The sequence below is a fragment of the Dromiciops gliroides genome, chromosome 3 (genome assembly GCF_019393635.1).
Source record: "Dromiciops gliroides isolate mDroGli1 chromosome 3, mDroGli1.pri, whole genome shotgun sequence".
Lineage (NCBI taxonomy): Eukaryota > Metazoa > Chordata > Mammalia > Microbiotheria > Microbiotheriidae > Dromiciops > Dromiciops gliroides.
This window is the reverse complement of record NC_057863.1, coordinates 664,788,976-664,810,639: the sequence shown is the minus strand read 5'-3', so window position 1 is coordinate 664,810,639 and position 21,664 is coordinate 664,788,976. Positions and strand designations below refer to the sequence as shown.

Genomic DNA, 21,664 nt, shown 5'->3' with positions numbered 1-21,664 from the left:
ATTTATAGCCACCATCTTTTTTTCCTTTCTCTTTTTCTTAGAGTCCTGTCCACAGACATTCACCTAGAGTTCTGAGTGTGGGCAGGCAGAAGAGCTGGGTTCAAACCTTGCAATTTTTCCTGTTTGCCCATAGTCAAGAGGCTTCCAAATCCTTTAGACTTAATTTCCTCATCTGAAACATCAGGGAGTAGGACTAGAATGACACCCAACATCTCAAAGGGTGGCATTCCTCTCTTCTGCCAAGCCACAGTGGGAGGATGAGCAGACACCCTCCTGTGACTGTGGGCAGGAATGAAACAGCAGCAAGTGCTTGGGACAATTTCAAGTGCCTTCCAACTCTGGGGTCAACATCTATGACCTTACCAAGGGGGAGAAAGAAATCTTCGGGGAATGCGCCCAAACAGAACAGAATTCCTTAGTCATTTTCCCACATGCATGCACACAAGGGGACGTACTTTTTTAAAGTGCATGTTTCCCCATCTGGCTAGACAAAGAGGACTTACGGCAGATCAAGTTCCTTGGTTCAATGATACTATAACATTTGACTCAGTTTCTACCATGCAGCCTTAACTGGTTATCAAAATGGGTCCTCTCTTGTTCCCTTTGGATTTCAGAAGCCTCCTGAAGAGATCGCGTGTGTCTCCGATAGGGACACAGGGCTATCCTGAGGTAAACTTTATGTGAATGAACTTTTGCTGTCGATGTAAATATGGCCATTTTCCCATTCTCTCTATGGTCAGTCTCTTTATAACATGGATTGTGAGCCAGGAAAACAGACACACAAACTTATGTGGTGGCTCAGCTTCTGTGTCATAATTACCAAGGAGTGCGTGTGATATGTGAGTTTGATACCCAGTCTTACAAAAGTTGACTCTTCAATGCAGGCCTTAGAGCAAACCACTGATAAGAGCCTTTCCATGTCTGATACTCTATGGTTTGTAGATTGTATGACATTTTAAGCTTTCCAGCAGCATCTCCCTTTCTTATCCTGGCACCTTGGCATCAATCAGGAAAGGGAAAAAAGGAGGTGAAGTGACTGAATGACAGATTTCTGTGGAATGGGACGCTTGAGCCTAAGGATAATTAAGTTTTATTTCATAGTTCTTGTACTAAAATGTACATAGGCAGTGGACCTAATGAAGTCAAGGCAATGGGGTAGGAAGAACATGGAAAGAAAACATTAACAACTATGGATTTGGGGACTGTGAAATTGATGGTATAAATGAAAGTATTAAGGAAGGAGAAAAAAAGAGAATTATTATGAGGCGAGAAGGTAGTGATCAATGATTTTTGTATGGGTTATCTTCAGATAGCTCATGTTGGTTCTTGCTGATCATGGTTTTCCTCCTCAATAGTTCACTTGCCATCCATTTCAAGATAATTTTCAAAATTTATGCTGGTTTGAATTTCTAGAGTTGAAAACTACATGGACCCTTAGGGAAATGGGAACATCTCCAGTTATCCAGACTTTTGGTAATTCTGCAGGATTTCTCAAAGAGTGCTGACAGTGAATTGTTCTGCTATTATACCAGAAAGGGTTCCGTGAATACTAAGGTCATAGCCAATCCAACGCATCCCTGTTGTCTAGGGAAATGAAATGCAGATTCTAGGCTTTCCACAGACTGACCCCCAACAGGAATTTTCTAGAATTACTCTTCATGATGCCACTCTGAAATCCTAATAGCGCAATCAGCTCGCCTTACTTGCCTTTGCCAAATGCCCCTTGTACTGCCACACTCTCCAACCTCCACATGCAGCTCTCCCCGTGGAATGTCAGGTCTCTCCTCTCTCCCTCTGCAAACCTTGTCCTTCCTTCATGGACTCTCCCTGATATATACTCCCAGCTGGAAGTCATCTCCTCCTGGTCATTTCTCTTTGTACAATTACACAACACTGAGGTCATTCAATACTTTTCTTTCCATGGTTGATGTTCATCTTTTCCATTAAAAATAGAATTACATCTTCCTGAAAGGTAGAGTAACCATGTCTTTGAAGTTGGATCAAGGCCATATTAGCTAGACAGGCAACTTGCATGTAAACAGATTGTGTCTGAATAAGTAGTATCGTTTTTACTGAGGAGCAGGGAGTAGAGTGAATGGGGGAGGGGTATATTTCAGATTCAAGAATCTAAGTTGTGAAAATCTCATTCAAAAATTTTCAGGTCAAAGATGAAAAAGTGCAAGAAAAAAAGAATAAAAGATGCAGCAATGAGGAAGTGGTACAACTATCAGAAATTCAAATGCTGTGGAAGAACGTATGCAGTTCATGTAAGATTGAATGATCATGGCTTCCGTTCATAGGACATTCAATAAAAAAACTGGGTAGCTGAAGATCAGCCTGAGGGAACAGAAGAGAAATATCAGAGATATTAGGAGTGGTGACAGAGTTAATTTAGAATTGCCTTGTATCTGGATTTTGTCTAGCAAATCAGGCACGTGGGTCAAGAATGACCTCCGTGTAGATAATCACCTCCTTTGCTTGGTAGTCTTTTGTGCTGTTTATGAAAATACCAGCAAGAGGACCTTGTTAAGTTAGGGGTTGGCTGAAGGAAATACTTTCATGGAGGAATCACTGTTTTCTTTTCTGAAATCCTTGAAAGTGGTCACATAGTGGTAGTATAAGAAGGAACCTTGGAGGTCATCTTTTCAAACCTGCTGTCATCTATAAGTGCAAAGAAGGAGGCACAGAGAGATTCTTCAGGCATGGAGTGGAGACTCCCAGGCTCCTGGCTCCTAATAATGTGCTTATGCTCTTTTAAAAAATAATTTTATTTTTCTCCATTATATGTAAAGATATTTTTTGAGTTTCCGATTTCTCTCCCAGCCTCCCTTCTCTCCCCAGTCCTGAGGCTAGAAAGCAATTGGATGTAGGTTATATTTTATTGTCCTGTTAAACATATTTCCACGTTAATCAGAACAAAACAAAAATAGGTAAGAAGTAATAAACAAGAACAGTAACAAAAAGCAACGGCAAGAGTGAAAATATTAAGCTTCACTCTGCATTCAGACTCCATAGATCTTTTTCGGAATGTGGAGAGCCTTTTCCATCATAAATCTTTTGGCATTGCCTCTGATCATTGTATTGCTGAGCAGAATTAAGTTGATCACAGTTGCCCATCAAAAAATATTGTTGATACTGTGTGCAATGTAAACTGGGTTCTGCTCATTTCATTCAGTATCGATTCATATAAGTTTAGATGTTTACTGCTGTATCCTTTCCATTTTTTCATTAATTCCCTTGATATTCTTGACCTTTAATACAGAGCTCTTGATAGTACACCACACGTGCTACACTTGTGCTTATATGACTGAAGGACGAGTTACTGTTAACCTTTGCTAATCATTGGGGTAATTTTCAGTGTTTTCCTCACTGAATTCTTCTTATTTTTAGATGATGATGAAAAATATGAACCTTCGGAATCACTGGTTGAAGAGGCCACTTGCGGATGCTGGGGATTTCCTTCTTTACGGTAAGACCTGTCTTGTAGATGGGTTTTCATTGTATAGTCACCATCTTTTTTCTTTACTCTCTTTCTTGGAGTCCTGTCCTCAGATTTTCAGCTAGAGTTCTGAGTGTGGGCAGGCAGAATAGCTGGGTTCAGACATACCTCTTCCAATGTAACTGTTTGGCTATTGGCAAGAGGATTTCAAATTCTACAGACTTAATTTCCTCATCTTAAATATCAGGAAGTAGGACTAGAATAACACCCAACATCTCAAAGTGTGGCATTACTCTCTTCTGCCAAGCCATAGTGTGACTGGGCCAGCAGACACGCTCCTGTGACTGTGGGCAGGAATAAAACATCAGAAAGTGATTGGGACAGTATCAAGTGCCTCCAACTCTGGCGTGATTATCAAAGAATTTATGAAGGGGGAGAAAGAAATCATTGGTGAATGTGCCCAAACATAAAAGAATTCCTTAGTCATTTGCCCACATGCATGAACACAAAGGAACACACATTTTTAATGTACATGTTTCCCTTTCTTGCTAAAAATAGAGGACTTACAGCAGATAAAGTTCCTTGGTTCAATGACATTATAAATTCGACTCAGGTTCTACCATGCAGCCTTAACTGTTTATTAAAATGGGTCCTCTTTTGTTCCCTTTGGATTTCAGAAGCCTCATGAAGAGATCGCGTGTGTCTCCGATAGGGACACAAGGCTAGCCTGAGGTAAACTTTCATCCTAATGAATTTTTGCTGTCGATTTCAATAGGGCCGTTTTCCCATCCTATCCCCTCTATGGTCAGTCTCTTTGTAAGCTGGGTTGTGGGCTAGAAAAATAGACAGACAAGCTTCTGTGGTGGTGGGTTGGTTTATGTGTCATAATTACCATGGAGTGATTGTGAGATGTGAGGTTGATAAGCAGTCTTAGAAAAGTTGACTGTTCAATGCAGGCCTTAGAGCAAATGACCTCTAAGAGCCTTTCCATGTCTGACATTCTATGGTTTGTAGATTGTATGATATTCGATTCTTTTCAGTAGCATCTCCCTTTCTTATCCTGACACCTTAGCATCAAGTCAGGAAAAGGAAAAGGGAGGTAAAAAGACTTAATGAAAGAGTACCTGAAATGAGAAGCTTGAGCCAAAAGATCTTTAAGGTTTCTTTGACCTCTGGTATTCTAGAATCTCCTGATTGTATGCCATTCCAGCATTTTAAGTCTATTCTTCCCTTCCTTTATTGGGAGGATAAAATTTTATTTCCTTGTTGAGTCCAAAGTACTAGACTACACCTTTTCAAATGTAAGCTTCACAAATCAAACGGTAAAACAGAATTTAATCCACAGAAGGTGCAGAATTGACAAATGAACCAGTGAATAAATCTGAATGAATTAATTAGAACTATTTAACATGCTTAAGTTGTTCTTGTAAGGGCCACGTGGATCCACCTCTAACATGAGCTTCTAAGATTTTATAACCTGTGAACAACTAATCACAGTCTCCCTTTCTTGACTTTGCAGTTTCCAGAAACTTCAAGCTATAGACATCTGACTGTCTCAGAATGGGGCACTGGAGAATGTGCGTATTTTGTTCTCTGAGATGGGCATGGAGTTTTATTCCAAACATTTGCTTCTCCATGGCCAGTGGCTGCTTCAGCAGACCAAAAGCCCACTGAAGGTCACCCTCCATAGGGGCTTTCTAGTTCATACAGCTGAATTGCAAGGGGCTTCTAAGAATTTATGTTATAAAACGTGGTGAATGGAAAATGAAAAGATATAACCACACAATAACAATATATGATTCATTCTCCCAGACCCCCAACCTCCCCGCTCCAAAATCAATAGGACTTTGCCAACAGGTTAATCATGGGATAATCTCAAAATTCTATTCATTCAGAAGTAATCAAAATGTGTGTGGGTTTTTTTCCCTGTGATCTTTAAAATATGGGATATCAAGGTTTAATCAATTTTTTTTACCTCCCTGATGGAAAGTGTGTTTTTTTCCATAATGCTATATTTTTCTTTTTCCTCATCATGACAAATCGGAAGAAAAAAGCAACTCAGGATTAGTGTTGACATAAATCAGTAATTTTCAGAGCATGAATATAAATATTCTGGCTGAATCCATCCTGAGCTTTCCTTTCTTAGACTAGTTAACCTTTAGAATCCCGGGCAATGCTCAGACATACATTGATCAGAACAATTAAAGCCAGATGGCACCATTTCAAATTAAAGAATGTTAATGCTTTGAATTTTTTGAACAGCAATTACCACTGGGTTCTCTCGATTAGAAAACAAAGTTCATGAAAGAGAAATTTTATTTCCAGTCTTAAATGATTACATAAAGATCTCTCACCCTCATTCTGGAATCTTGAGAACTCTTGCTTTGTTTCTTTCTGGAATTGCAGAAGTAAAAAAAACTTAATATATTTTCAGTTTGGAGATGTAGAAATTATTAGTCCTCTATCTTCCCTGGCTACTGACCAAATGGAGCGTGGTGCAATGAGTGAGTGGGAAGTGATCAAGAGAGGAGGTTTTATCCCTGTAAAGTCCAGCTGGGCAGCCACTCTGAATATTCCCTGATCTTTCTGTAAAATCGGTGCCTTCCGGAGTGGGTGTCTACAAAACTGACAATCCTGGCTAGAAGGACAAAGTGGCCCTGCGTCCTCCTCCTGTCATTTCCAAAGCTGCCCACATTTTAATTCACAACATGGGTTTTTCTCAGAGTTTAGAGGCTCCTGAAACTGCCCCTCAGGAGGAAATTGCTTATCTGGGAAATGTTGTTTAGGGCCCTGTCTTTTACTCTATGCCCAGTTTTACAGAAAGGAAGCAAGTTGCTTGCCATATGAGGCTTCATGACTAAGTCTGATGATTTTGCCCCCTTTTATTTAGGCAGATGGACTCTTTTTATTTTTTTTTATTTTTTTTTATTTATTTATTTATTTTTGCCAGAGGAGGTTAAGTAACTTGCAGGGTCACACAGCTAGTAAGTGTCAAGTGTCTGAGGCCAGATTTGAACTCAAGTCCTCCTGAACCCAGGGCCGGTGCTTTATCCACTGAGCCACCTAGGTGCCCCCTAGAATGGACTCTTTCAACCTATTATTACTTAATACACAGTCAAGCCAGGTTCATCCTTTTTCTTTTCCCTCCATCTCCCATTTTAATGGCAATTAACATAGAAGTCAATTAGTTCTTTTTCAAAATGCTGACTTGCTTTTTGCTAATGGTCAATTGCAGAAATGATTCCATTACAAGAGCAGTAATTTCATCATCTTATTCTTATTGCTTAAAATATGCAATTCTTCCCCTGCTGTATAGATAGTATAAATGGTGAAGTCTGTCTACATGTATATACATAATCTCTTCTGGAGGTAATTAATCTTTGCAATTAATTATTAGTACTGTGTTTGCACATTTTCTTTCTTAGTGACATTTCCAGGAGAGGCTCCTCTCTAGAACAGTTGTACTGATGAAAATTGTGATTTCATCCCCAGAGGATGCCAAAGAAGTTTCATTTGTATATTCAATATTTGAAATATTAGAGACTATAGCTGACTCATCAAGTTGAAAATAACTCTTTCCATTTTCTTTTCAATGAGATCTGGAAGTCGCTGAGAATGGAAGTTGCTCTCCTGGCTGCAGCCACAGCCACCACCACCACCCCCGGCTAGAGCTGCCAACCTTGCCACCTGCCTGCCAGCCTGCAGAAAGATCTGCCTACACCTTCGACATTGACTCTTTCTGTACCCTTCGAGGCCCAGGGCAGCTTCCAACATGGCCACCTCAGCCAGCTCTCTCTTGAACCAAAATATCAAGCCGATGTACCTGAACCATGTACATTTGGATTGATTGTACTGGTGAGGGACTGCTCTGTAGAACCCGCACCCTAGACAGTGAACCAAAGAGCATTGATGAACTACCTGAATGGGATTTTGATGGCTCCAGCACTTTTCGGTCTGAAGGCTCTAACAATGATATGGACCTTATTCCTGCTGCTCTGTTCTGAGTCCCCTTCAGAGGGGACCCCAACAGACTGCTTCTTTGTGAAGTTTTCACAAATAACTGCAAGCCTGCAGAGACGACCACTTTGAGGCATACCTTTAAAAGGATAATGGATATGGTGACCAACCGGAAACCCTGGTTTGGAATGGAGCAAGAGTATACTCTCATGGGAACAGATGGACGCCCTTTTGGTTGTCCTTCCAGTAGTTTCCTGGGCCCCAGGGTCCCTCTTACTGTGGCGTGGGAGCTGGTCACGCCTATGGAAGAGATAGAGCAGAAGCTCCTTACAGTACTTGCCTATCGACTGGAGTCAAAAGTGGGGGGACAGATGCTGACTTAATGCCTGCTCAGTGGGAGTTCCAGATAGGACCGTGTGAAGGGATAGAAATGGGGGATCACCTCTGCATTGTCGCTTCATCCTCCACCGAGTGTGTGAAGGTTCTGGAATGAGTGGGACGTTCGATCCCAAGCCAATCCCTGGAAAGTCGAATGGAACTGGCTGCCCTCCTGACTTCAGCAGCAAGGCCAGGCCAGAAGAGGATGGTCTAAAGGTTGTTGAAGAAGCCATCGAGAGACTAAGTAAGCAACACAAGTATCACATCCGAGCCTAAGACCCCAAAGGGGGTCGGGATGATGCCCATCGCCTGACAGGTTTATGAGGCATCCAATACCAACGAATTCTCTGCTAGAGTAGCCAACCATGGCACCAGCACCTGAATAACCAGGATGGTTGGGCAGGACAAGAAGGGCTGCTTTGAAGATCGCCACCCCTCTGCCCACTGTGACCCTTACTCAGTGACAGAGGCGCTTGTCCATACCTGTCTCCTCAATGAGACAGGAGAAGAATCTTTTCAGTATAAAACCTAAGTAGACTAGACCTACAGACACCTTCTGTATCCTCCACCCCATAACCCTTTTCTCATGCCCTCTCTCTTCCACCTCACCTCTCCCCTCCAAGCAAACAAACAAAGAATTCCCATTTGTCCTTTATTTTTCTGTGATAATAATAACATAGCTGTGGTATTCCTGGGGATTATATGTTGTCGCTGTATCCTGAGTCAAGAAACCAATTCACCATTTTGTTCATCATCATTATCCTCGTCCCTGAAATCCATGTGAGGCTTTGATTATTGGAACATACTCTTTCAGTCCTTGTGGGACTAGGAATCGATATTGTCCTGAGTCTGACCATGAGCAGGTGGTAGAGTGTCCTGGGAAAGGCTGGGAGAAGGACTTTGGCAAGGGCCCAGGTACGATTCTGCTGATTTAACTTCCCCAGGAGGACACGTGGAGTGGACACACCCCACCGAGCTTACTTTGAGCCTAACCCGGCACAGCTGCCGGTCTGCACCACCGTTGCCTGCAACTGTCATGAAGTTTGGCCATGACTTATCCTCCCTTACAGTGTAGAGAGTTACTTCCCTCTTCTTTGGTGGCAGCTTCCTGTAATCATCTCAGATGCCATAGGATGAACAGAGTATGGGATTTGGCCTCGATATCTCTTAGCAGCTAGCTGAGGCAGATGCTTCCATTTCTCCTAATGGCATGGGGGTGGACAATGAGGCAAACGATACAAAGAATGATGAAACTACGTTAGGAATCGTTTTCTTAGACAATATCACAATGGTCTCAGTCCTGTCTTAAAGAAGGCCATATGGGCACAACCTCTTCACTCCTTTACCGATGCCTTAAAGGGACATCCACTTTTCTTAGCAGTTACGACAACAGAGGTCAATCAGGCAGCTTTGTTTTGAGTTCGTGATTGTGTTGCAGTTCAACCCATAACTAGGACTCTGAAATTTTGAAGTTGAATCTCCCCTGACAAGAGAGGGAATGAAATAATGTCCAGAAAAATAATAATCCTCATAAGAAGGAGAAGAAGAAGAAGAAGAAGAAGAAGAAGAAGCAGTAGAAGAAAGAATTGAAAGAAGAAGAAGTGGAAGAAGAAGTAGAAGGAAGAAGAGCTTCTAATTTTCTGTTTTGCCTGTATCTGGGATTCATATGTAAAAACTGGACAACCTCTAATTGTCAAATCTCTAAAAGATTCTGAATTTCATTAGATAGCTAATTTTTAAATTTGAATTTTAACTTTGGTGTAATAAACATTTTTATTGATAGTGTTGGGTTCTGTTTTCTCTCCTTCTTTCCCACCCTGTGCTCCCCCATCCGTGAGTCCACAAGCATGCAGATGTAGGTCCTCCCTCATTACAAGTGACTGAGAAGCACCACCACCTCCCTCATTAGTCCCTATCCCATGGGCATCATGTCTTTGCTCTCTTTGTTCATGCCTAGTGCACGTCCCCGTACACACAAGTTCTCCCCACTTCTCAGTTGCTTTGGGCCAAGCTGTCCCTTATAGCAGCTGAACGTCAAGGAAGACCCCTTCACACTTGAGTCTTTTCAGGACAGGCCTGGAGCAGAGGCCTGGAGGCTTCCCCAGCTCTTATCCTTGACTGTGTTGGTGTCAGAGCAGAAATTGTCCTCCTGCTTCTGAGCACTGACTCTACCTCAGCTCACACAAGTCTTTCCAGGGGTCTCTGAATCCCCCCAAACTGGGAGGGACACATTGAACCCCCATTTAGATTTTTAAACAACACATTGAAACACTAATAAACATTGTGAAACTCATCACATCAATTATATTGTGGGAGAGGGGTTTATAAAGTTTTTTGATATAGTATGTCTTTATACGGAAGCAATTCACAGATTCAAACATAATTTCACCTTTGACCAGTTCTCTGTAATACAAAGATGCACATGTATACGTGCATACATGCATATACACACACATATGTATATTCAAAAAATGACAGGGACTGGGATTTTGACACGTGAGAGGGGAGTAAACCGACTATTCTGTGGCATGATTTTTTATTACAGGCCATAAACTAAGGTGTAGCTGACGTGTGGAAACTAAGCAGAGGTAAAGTAAATAGTGCTAATTGGTAGAACTGGGACAAGGAATCAGACTTACTGGGGGACTGGATATCTTCCAGAACCCACCCTCAAAATTTACAGAACTTACCCAAGTCCATTATCTCATCGATAAAACTTAAAGGAGACAGTGAGAATTTAACAAGCAATTACCTTTTAGGCAAAGCTAGAGGCTAGTTATTCTGGGGGGTGGGGAGCTAGGTATCTTTCAGACTCCATCCTTAGAGTTTATTCTGCCTCAAATCCATAATTATTCCATACAATTCCCTCTTTTTCTTTTATGCTCAGAGAGCCTACTCTGGATTTGAGTCACTGTCGTTGAGCCCTTCAGCCATACAGGATTTCAGCCCGCCAGTCCAAGTACAACTCATCACCAGTCTCTCCTTTGTGAGGTTTCAGAATCAGGGTCTTTGCTCTTTTCTCAGTGAACTGCTAGGTCGCCGTCGGCTGCATCTGTTGAACTGCACGTTGTATCAAACCTATAAAGCAGGGGACTAAACAGGGACAAGTATAAGGGGAACTCCAAAAATTACAACTGAACACCTAATCCTGTCCCATAGGTATCTTTCAGGAGGTAAATTGGGGTCTAATTAATTATCCCAATACACCATATACTTGTCCAATTCTTGGGAAGACGTGTAAGCAGTTTTTGTCACAAATCCAATAGTGTCCTCTCAGGACTGGTTTTGTTCCTTGAAATATTCTATAACAATCAACACATATAACACAAAGAACTGTTATCAATAACTACCAATATTATAACAACAAACATGATTTAAAGTCTCTTTATAATTTCAGTGATGTGCTCCCAGTGTCCATTCACTTAGGAATTTTCATCTTTGACCTCAGGTGCCCCTATTTGAACCTTTTACAAAGCAAGTTTTAATAGCAGATACAACTGTTTCCCATCTTTATCCAAGGAAAGAGAAATCTCTAATTGACCCCTTCTAGGTCTGAGCATCCCCAACTAGACTCAGGCCCACCAGGCTACCACGACATTTCCCCACCCCTTCTTCCAATAGCTAAGGGAAAAGAGGGCAAAGATCTCTTCTTCTGTAACTGCTTCAGCTGAATGTGTGTGTAGAGCTTGCAATACAAGGAGCAGAAATCCTTGCAGACCTGGTCCAGATGGTGAAGAGGTATAGAGGCTGGAATTACTACCATAAAATCGAAAGCCTTGAACCTAGATAAAACAAACTCTCAAGAGCTCAGAGACAAAGACCAAAAGTTAAAAAGGACAATGATAGGGAAAAGGGGCAAACTAAAAGAGTGAATCCAGGAACCCCAGGATCCTGCATCAGGAGCGAAAAACCGTTCACAAATGTCCTTCATCCAGTGAGAGGTGTTACAAATGCCCCCTGCTGTTCGAAGCTTTACCTAGTTCTGTATCTGACAGACATTATTAACAACAGATGAAAGGGTTACCACTACCTTGCTACATGCAATCTAAATGTTTCAAAATACCACTGAAGGAAAAACCCTTAAATCTTTCCAAATTACATATATATCCATTTCACTTCATTTCTCCAAAAGTTTACACTCAATTGTTTAAGATCTAATCCTCACATAAAACTTAAGTTACAACATACCTTTGTTAGAAGATGACCACAAATTAACTCCCATAAGATTTACCAAGTGAACTTCAATTCTAATAAAAGACTTAGGATGACATTTAATGAATTAATTTCAAAACAGTGCATGTCAAATAAGTTGTCCATAATAAACCATATGTGTATTACAGGACATACTTTACAGACAGATATTATTTCTACATTACACAATAAACTTATAGTTGACCTCTCCATAGCTATAACAAAACATTCTACAATTTACCCTTCTCTATTTTCTTGAAACAGACTTCATATGTTTCTGGTTCAGTTTTAACAGACAGATGACAAGAATAAATGCTTATACATTCTAGCTGTTTAGATTCTGAAAGGGACTAGAATTTCTCAGCCAAATAGCTTGAATCTTAATCCTGCATCTCACCCAGATGTCACAGTATCAATCTAGGGATGAAGAGACAATATTGTGTTCATGCCTATCAAGTGAAATGATGATAGGAACTTGCCATAAAAGAAAAAGAACAAAGCTCTGGGGAAAGGTACTTCCCAACTCCCAATAGAAGTTTTGTAGACAGCCAATGCAATATGCCAGACTTAACATCAGCCAGGTGGGAAAGTTTACATTCCATAGGTAATATTTGGGGAAACCGAGTCAGGAGACACCTACCTCAGCCTTTGCCAAACACTCGGTCTCCCATCCTTTCCCAAGAGAACTCCACTTGCAGTGTACACGTGTAAAAACCCCTATAGGGTTGCTGGTATCATGGATCATATGGTTCACCATTCCTTGATAGTCATAACTGGAGTCAGACTCAGAGCAATAATGATTAATAGTCTTATAACTTCTTAAATAGCAAGTCACAATAATCAGCACTGAAAGTGAATTCACTTCTCAAGGATGACATATCCTAGATAACGAGTATTAACAACACTTGTACTTAAATAGGTTTTTCTTTTCATCCATAGCTTAGCACTACACAAATCAATCTGCTCTGAGATGCTCAATAACAAGCAATGGTTGCAATGAGTATAAGCAATCCCAAATTGCATACTGGGAACAAACTAGAAAATGTCCCACACAATAGCACATAGTAAAGTGGGGTTAGAGGTTAAACATAAGATCCTGTCCTCAGAATTCCCTTAAGCAATGGGAACATCTTTAAAGTGACAACGAGTTTGCATGTGTTTCTACACAGGTTCTGATTCCAGTTAAGTAACGACATGAGTAAAACTTCAGATTCCCCATTAAGGTGATATAAGATAGCTTATAAATTACTATTGTTCATTACCATGTCATACATGACAAGTTCAGGCACCAATTTCACTGTTGCTTAGCTCCAAGAAATTCAGATCAAAACAGCAAGATCTTTCTCATAGCTTACTCGTTATTTAGATGTTCTAATATTAATTCAATAACCAGTTGATTCAATGTTGCAATAACAAGCTTCCACTTTGTCTATTTGTTTCCTGCGCACTAAGCAGGTCCCAAATGACTGTCAATCAAGAGTATACATCCCTTTGCACATCCAATTCCTTAATACCACATCACACGTACCCTGTACTTCCCAGTGACTCCTTTGGTATAACTGTTGAAAAATCTGTCTCATAATAGGAGCAGACAATACCACTCTCCCGTCTGACATCTCCCAGCCTTTGTCTTCCTTCCACACTGCCCCGATTTGTTTTGCCGAAGCTTGCTCCTCTTTTGTTCCTCTACTCAGGATTCCAACCAAGTCAAGGGGAAGTAGGGCTCTGCTATCAGCCATCACCCAGCCCTCTGACTCAGGATGGCCCACACCTGGTGTGTGTGGGGGGCACTAATGATTAACCCTCCCCCAAAAGTGAATTTCCTACTTTCTTCCACTAGAACTGCCGTGGCTGAGACTGCCTGAATGCATCTTGGCCATCCCTGGGCTACTGGGTCCAGGGTTTTAGATAAAAAGACCACCGGCCTCTTTTGTCCTCCCCAAACCGGGGCCCAAACTCACAATACTATTCCTTTGTCAGTATCAACAAGGAGATGGAAGGCTTTCTGTACCACAGGGTGTGAGGGGAGTACAATCTTATTAATTTCCCTCAAACCTCGTACAAGCCTGGATGTTCTACCGGTTCACCTGACTGGAAGTATGGGTGTATTATAGGGAGAATGTGTGGGTTCCAAAAAGCTTTTTCTATTCATTAATAAAATTTCACAACTCACAGTAGATTTGGACATGATAGTTATCAATTTTAAATTGCCATTGCAACAAATTGGCTTACAAATAAGATAGAAAACATTCTAAATTACACATGTTACAGGTTATATTCTGGAAATATCTTCTTTTTCCCTCCTTAAGAAATAGCTTAAAATTATCCTTATGTGAGAAGGAATATTCCCCAACCCTTCATGACATAAAATACTTTCAAATGCTAAATATAGCTCTCTTATTCAATCCTCAACTTCAGAAAGAAACCTTTAAGATTGGAATTTCCCAGCATTGAATTGAGGAAAGTTTAACTTTATCTCTGCTCCCCTTCTCTCTCATCTGAAGTGTTTGCAGTGGGGAGGAATTTCAGCTTCTTCTAAACCAAAAAGGAAATACTCAATTAACTCATTCCAATTATAATCACAAATTATACTAGGCCCCTTCAAAAATTCTCTCATTATTGTTTTTGTTGTTGTTGTTGCTATTTCAAATTACAGTATCCCAGATCCCAATACAACTTAAAATAACCCAGAAGTTCTTTTTAGTCAGACCAAGTCTTTACCTCTGACTTTCTTTTCCTCCTGTCCTTCAAGATAAGAGACTGCGCTAAGGATTTCAAATCTCATCCCCCTCTAATATCAAATTATGTTTCACAAAGAGATCCCAATAAAGTTTTTTTTTTTTGGGCAAGGCAATGGGGGTTAAGTGACTTGCCCAAGGTCACACAGCTAGTAAGTGTCAAGCGTCTGAGGCCAGATTTGAACTGAGGTACTCCTGAATCCAGGGCCGGTGCTCTATCCACTGTGCCACCTGGCTGCCCCCCCCAATAAACTTTTAACTTTTAGGACAAAAAGCGAATTACTGTACTTTACTGAGGGTCTGTTAGATCTTAAAACCTTAGTATACAGCTGAGAATATTCTTACTATGCCCACTTCACAGAAAACCATGATCACATTCAATTAAATTCATAACCCAAAGGAATTTAGAGAATCCAAATCTGACCATATCTCTAATACAATAAACTATTAAACTGTTGGGCCCTTTTCCTTTACATGTTACAAATCACCTTGAGGTAGTTGGTTTAAAATTATACCAATAGAACAGTATATATTTCACTTAGAATTAAATCAGAATTAATTAAATTAAACTTGAATTTGTTTCCTGAATGTTATCATATAAAACCTCGTCGACAATTTCATTTTAGTAATAATGCATCCCATAACCACTTAATCTAAGCACTATTTTCCTGTTTTTTTCCTTAAATTGTTCCACTACAAAAGAATTTCTTAAATGGCAGAACATAGTTTTTATGATCCCTAAAGTTTCTTCAATAGACAGCCCAATGAAATTCAATTACCCTTCTTGATTCCCTAATAACACAAACTTTTCTTTTGCCGGTTTAAAGGAATATTTTAATGACACATTCAACCCTGCAAGCAGTCTGAAAGAAAATGCCAGAGCAGCAATATTCCCTCTGCTCTTCTGCCTCTTCCTTAACCTAGCCAGTTTTTAGGGTAGTTTTAGCAAATAATTAAACAAAACTTTTTCTTTCTAGATTCCAAACAGAAATTTAGACATATATAATTTTCTTTTCTTTTTTTTTTTTAAGATTTCCTTTTTTAATCCTGATTTAGACTGGGTCAAGAAGTTTCAATAGGCCAATTTACCTTGTTATTACCTGTCAATTCTTTTTTTTTAAAAATAAAGTATTTTATTATTTTCCCCCATTTCATGTAAAGATAGTTCTTGACTTTTATATATACAAGCCTTCCAATTTCAGAATTTTCTCCCTCCCTTCCCCCTCCCTTAGACAGCATGTAATCTGATATAGGTTTACATATATATATATATACACATAATAACATTAAACATATTTCTGCATTAGTCATATTATAAGAGAAAAATCAGAGCAATGACAAAAACCTCAAAATAGAAAAACAATAGCACCCAAAACAAAAGAAATAGTATGATTCATTCAGCATATATACTCCACAGTTCTTTTTTTTTTTTTTCTGGATTTGGAGATCCTCTTCTATCATGAGTTCCTGGAAGCCTTCTGTACCATTGCATTGGTGAGAAAAATATAGTCCATCACAGTAGATCAACACACAATGTTGATGATAATGTGTACAATGTTCTTCTGGTTCTGCTCATCTCACTCATCATCAGCCCACGCAAGACCCTCCAGGTTTCTCTGAACTCCTCATGCTCATTGTTCCTTACAGCACAATAGTATTCCATTGCATTCATATACCACAACTTGAAGTTCCAATAGGTCAATTTACCTTATTATTTCTAGTCAATTCTAATCATTTTTAAACAACCTTTGTGCACATCAAAAGCATATTTCTTAACCACTTGCGAAGCAACAAATCTCAAAGAGGGTTTCCTAAATTAGCTATGCCTCCACCTTTTACTCTGAGATATTCTTAGCCCCTAGAAATAGTTTGATGGCTATCCTATATTCCAAGCCAAAAACTGAACTTAGGCAGTGTGGTTCAATGATTAGAGACCGCACACACAAAAAAGTATTTTTCCTTGAAACTTTTACACACTATAAATAACTCCTGATTTTAAGCTACTCCATTACAAGTAGATCTCAAGACAGATATACACTAGGCTTTTGCTCCCTCCTCCCCTACAGCAGAGAAAGGGGAAAGCCGGATGGGGGGGGGCTTTTCTTTCTTCTTTCTCTCTCTTCTCTTTCCTTCTTTCTTCTACTTTCCTTTATCTCTCTACTTTTCTTCTTTCCTTCTCAAAAATCCCAACTATTCTGTCTCATACCCCTGGTCACACTGTCAGTGCAGACAGGGCAGGCCATGTAGGCCAGCAAACAGCTTCCTAAGCATTCATTCCTCCTTCTCATTTAATCAAACTTCACTGTGCCTTCGCAACATACTTAAACCATCTGAAACTAGCAAACTGGCAGCTTAGCCAATATTTCACTAAAGGACCCCATTTGTATCCTTTAAGGATAGACCCAGGGGGTTTTCTTCTTTAGTCTACCTATCACAAACTTCAGGTATTCTGTAAGAGCAAATTTGTCACATTCCCTTTTTCCTTTGTTTACCTGAAGCTACAGCGAATCCACATTCCAATGGCCTAATTCAAATTCTGAGTAATTTACAATTCTACAACCTCTCCTGCCACAGTCTCTCAGTCCTGTCTCTAACTCAAACTAGGAAATGAATTTCCCTTTCTTCTTCTTTTGTCAAGACAGTTTGGGTATTTCTGTCATGGGGGATCGGGAAGTCCTGGTGTCTATTAAACCTGCTGTCTCTCAGGACACTTCCTCTACAAATGTCGAGGTCACCCACATCTGAAACATGTAATCAGGGCTCTGACTCTCTGCTCTGGGCCATTTTTCTGCTGATCTGCTCCCGACAGAATCCTTTTCCCCCGGTTTTTGTTTGGGTTCTGTCTGGCTATCTTATTAAACTGGGAGGCTGAGGCTTGGGCTATCTGGAGCACAATTGTAGATGGCTCCTGTTGCTGTCGTAATTGCTGACGAAGCATTTGGCTGTATTCTCTTCTCTCTGCCTCACCTCGCTTTACAAAAACTGTCTGAGCCATCTGGAACAATTCATTCAAAGATTTAGTGGACCAGTTTTGTTCTTTTTGCAATTGCTTACTAATGTCTATCCAAGAATTACTTACAAAATTCCCCCCAAGAATGATTTGTGCTGTATTTCCATTGGGATCCAGCCCTGAATATTTTCTCCTGCCTTCTCTGAGCCGGGTGAAAGAGGCAATAGGGGATTCATCTTTATCTTCTTTAATTTCTGATATCTTGTTAAGGTTCTGCTCACGGGGTACTGCACTCTTCATTCCCTTAGACTCGTCTCTGGGAATCTCAGGCAAGGGTCCCACCTCATCAGACTGTGCATTTTTAGATTGTGTCTTTCCCATGTTGTCTCACAGGGAAACTGATTCTTATCCAATTCTGTTTTGTTTTGTCTTGAAAATATTTCTATTTTTCTTTAATGTCACTTGGGACTCCTGCCAATTATTAAAACTTTGCACGACTCTAGATGTCCTACCCGTCTTTTGCTCAAGGTCTCAGCCTGGTCTGGCCTTTTGAGTCTGAACTCACCGGGCTCCTGTCTTTGCTTGGGATGCCTGATCAACCTGGCCCAGCATGGTCCTCCTTAAAAAGGTCTCTACCATCTGGCTGGGTTTTCAGACCTGCAAACGCAACAGGTAAACCTAATTCCCCCCAGGGGAGTTCCTGTATTTGGTTTGGGGTGTCTATTATTGGTTAGGCGTCCCCAGATCCCTTTTCAACCCCACAAGAATCAATAGGCCCTAGAGAAGCATTCTAAAGTGATTCTGTATCTCGTATCAGGGGGAATATTCAGTCCTACTGACCTGTTCAACCCTGCAAAACTTCAGCAGACCTTAGGATGATTATAAGTAGAGGTTCTTGATTTCTTCCTCACTGCTGGTTAGACGACACCCACTTCCCTCCCAGAGGGCATTCACACAGCACCCCTTCCTCCATCCCCGCTCCATTCTCGCTTCGTGCTCAATCGCACGTCTCATTCACACATCACACATCGCACTCTGGCCACTCAAGTCCATCCCCTTCATAGAAAGCTTCCCCCCCCAGCCCCCGAATGGTCACGCAGTTTAGTTACCAATCTGGGTCTGTGTTCACGTTGCCATCAAATACTTCAGCCGGCATTTCTGTGTCTGCTTGGCTTTTAAGTCTCTGTCTCTCTCTTTCTCTCTCTCTGTCTCTCTCTTTCTTTTAATCCCTCCAGGCATGGAAGCTGAGAAGCCTCACCAAGAGCCAGAACCCTGAACCTGCTGAACTCAGCAGGGACATCTTTGTTCGGGAGGACAGGCTCCTGAGAGTCTACAAAGATCCTAAAAAAAGGTCCCGGAGGTGCCCCCATCTGTTTGGGACAAACTGCCTCAGTTTACCCAAATAACTCGAAGACACCACCAAGGCAAGCAGAGACAGGTTTATTACATCCTCATGAGGACGGGCAAAACCCAATTACACATTGAAGTCTTGCAAAGATGGGCCCAATCCTCTAGGTTTTTATAATAATCTTGAAAAGGAACATCCATACCTATACCTAGGGTGGGTGAGCTCACAATCTAACATCCAATCCTGTCTCACACACGGTGCGTGCCCAGCTCGTGATCCATGTGGGGAGATATGTCCAAGAACAGAGGGGAGAAGGGGAAGGGGTACAAGTCTGAGGAATGTCAAAGAAAGAGGGAGGCAGAAATCACTCCCTTATCAGACTGCAATTAATCCATGACAGGGACTGGGGTTTTGACATGTGAGAGGGGAGTAAGCCCACGATTCGGAGACACGATTTTTATTACAGGCCATCAACTAAGGTGTGGCTGACATGTGGAAACTAAGCAGAGGTAAAGTAAATAGTGCTAATTCGTGGAATTGTGACAAGGAATCAAACGTACTGGGGGACTGGATATGTTCCAGACCCCATCCCCAAAGTTAACAGAACTGACCCAAGTCCATTATCTCAACAATAAAATTTAAAGGAGACAGTGATAATTTAACGAGCAATTAACTTTTAGGCAACACGAGGGGCTGGTTATTCTGGGGGGAGGGGGCGGGCTAGGTATCTTTCATACTCCATCCTTAGAGTTTAATCTGACTCAAATCCATAATAATCCCAATAAATTATGATGCATTGCCCTTGTGTATACCAGAGAAATGATGGAGGGCAAGACCCATGAGAGGATCAGGAGATCAAATGAATGTGGGGTTAAGGGATGGTGGGCTGGCTTCGGGCCTCCTCAAGCTCCTGAGGCCAAAGCCCATAGGATTGGCTGCTCTGGGTTCTGCATTGTTGTGCGTACACTTTCTCACCATGGTAACCGATGACAGGGTTATAAAGAGGCACGAAGCTGAGGAATACCCTGGCATTTACCTGCTACTTTGTTGGAGAGTGGATGGATGAGAGACTACCCGTATCTCTGAACTATTTTGTGGAGATATTCTAAGTCGCTCATCCGGAATAATAGTCTGTGAGACAACGGCCTTCCTTGTCCCAGTTGGTATGTGCTCCCTAATTCTGCCCCGGATGATTGGATTTGCTGGTGTTCCTCAGACAAGTTAAGAGTTTTGTGGTTCCAGTTCTCCAGGCTGTAGGCACAATGGCATGATGAAAACTGAAGTCCTGTTAAGCCTTCATGATCAGAAGAATTGTGTGTTTCTTTCAGGTGTTTGTAGGTGGAAGTGCCCCTCCCCATTGTTCCCCAGGTTTTGCTGTGTCTGCTGATGCCAAGAGAGTTCCCCGGACCTTTCCACATTGAGGAGTGGTCTTCGGGGAGGAGCAGAAATGGAGTAGGCATATATTATCCTTCAGAGATCTGCCGGATGCGATGATTACCCCAAAGAGGCAGCTCCATCAGGAAGTGGTATTGGCTTCAATTGCCACCTAACCGGTTGGGCATTCAATGGGGATGGAAATGTGGTTCTGGAAATGAGAAGCCCTAGCTCTGGATCAAGTTCCTGGTTTCTCTGTCTTTTCGGGGACTTGAGCCGGGTTGGCATGTGCAGATGATCCGCACTGTCTATCTTTGTCAGAAAGAGCTTTGTATCTTCTTCACTTGTCCTGCAGAAACAGGAGGTTAGGCCATCGAGGTGTATTGGGAAGTGGCTGGGAAGGAACAAGGATCTAAAGCCAGCATGGATGGAGGTCAAGTAGGAGTGAGAAAGAAGCTGGGCAAGTGGCTGTGTAGGCCTGAGGGAGAAGCCTTGAGGAAGCAGTGCAGTGGCCAGGCTGAAAGAGAGCAGCAGGACCATTGGGAGTCAGTTTGCAATGCTACCCATGGGCAGGGAGCAATGCCTCGGGGACAGCAGCAAAGAAGAAACCATAGCAATGGTAAAGAGGGGCTCCCAGGAACAGGCAAAGGGTAACTTAGGGCAGGGAATGTGTTGGGGGAATGGAGGCAAGGTCAGCAGACAGAGATGGTGGGGAATGTGTGTTTGTTTCTTGGGGGGAGAAGCTGGGCCTCTAGTGGTTCCTGAAGGACTGGGAAGTCAGAGCAGTGGCACCTGAGACTACAGGGAGCAGAGAGATGACGATTGAGGCTGGGGGGTTCACATATATGCACAAAGCAAGTCAGGAAAGAGGTGTCATCTAGGCTAAATGCAGGCTTCTGGCACATAGCAATGGAGAATTAGTCAGGGGCTAAAGGAAAAAGTGAAGTGACTGAATGGAGCAGGTTCGAGCCAAGAGCTGGACAGGATCCCTTAGGATGCATTGCCCTTGTGTATACCAGAGAAATGATGGAGGGCAAGACCCATGAGAGGATCAGGAGATCAAATGAACGTGGGGTTAAGGGATGGTGGGCTGGCTTCGGGCCTCCTCAAGCTCCTGAGGCCAAAGCCCATAGGATTGGCTGCTCTGGGTTCTGCATTGTTGTGCGTACACTTTCTCACCATGGTAACCGATGACAGGGTTATAAAGAGGCACGAAGCTGAGGAATACCCTGGCATTTACCTGCTACTTTGTTGGAGAGTGGATGGATGAGAGACTACCCGTATCTCTG

The 21,664-nt window shown here is 41.7% G+C and overlaps 1 pseudogene; it reads left to right on the top strand.

Annotated features, from left to right (window-relative positions):
* Window positions 1–7,211: 7,211 nt before the first annotated feature.
* LOC122748429 lies at window positions 7,212–8,306 on the top strand (annotated as a pseudogene).
* The last annotated feature ends 13,358 nt before the right edge of the window (window positions 8,307–21,664 follow it).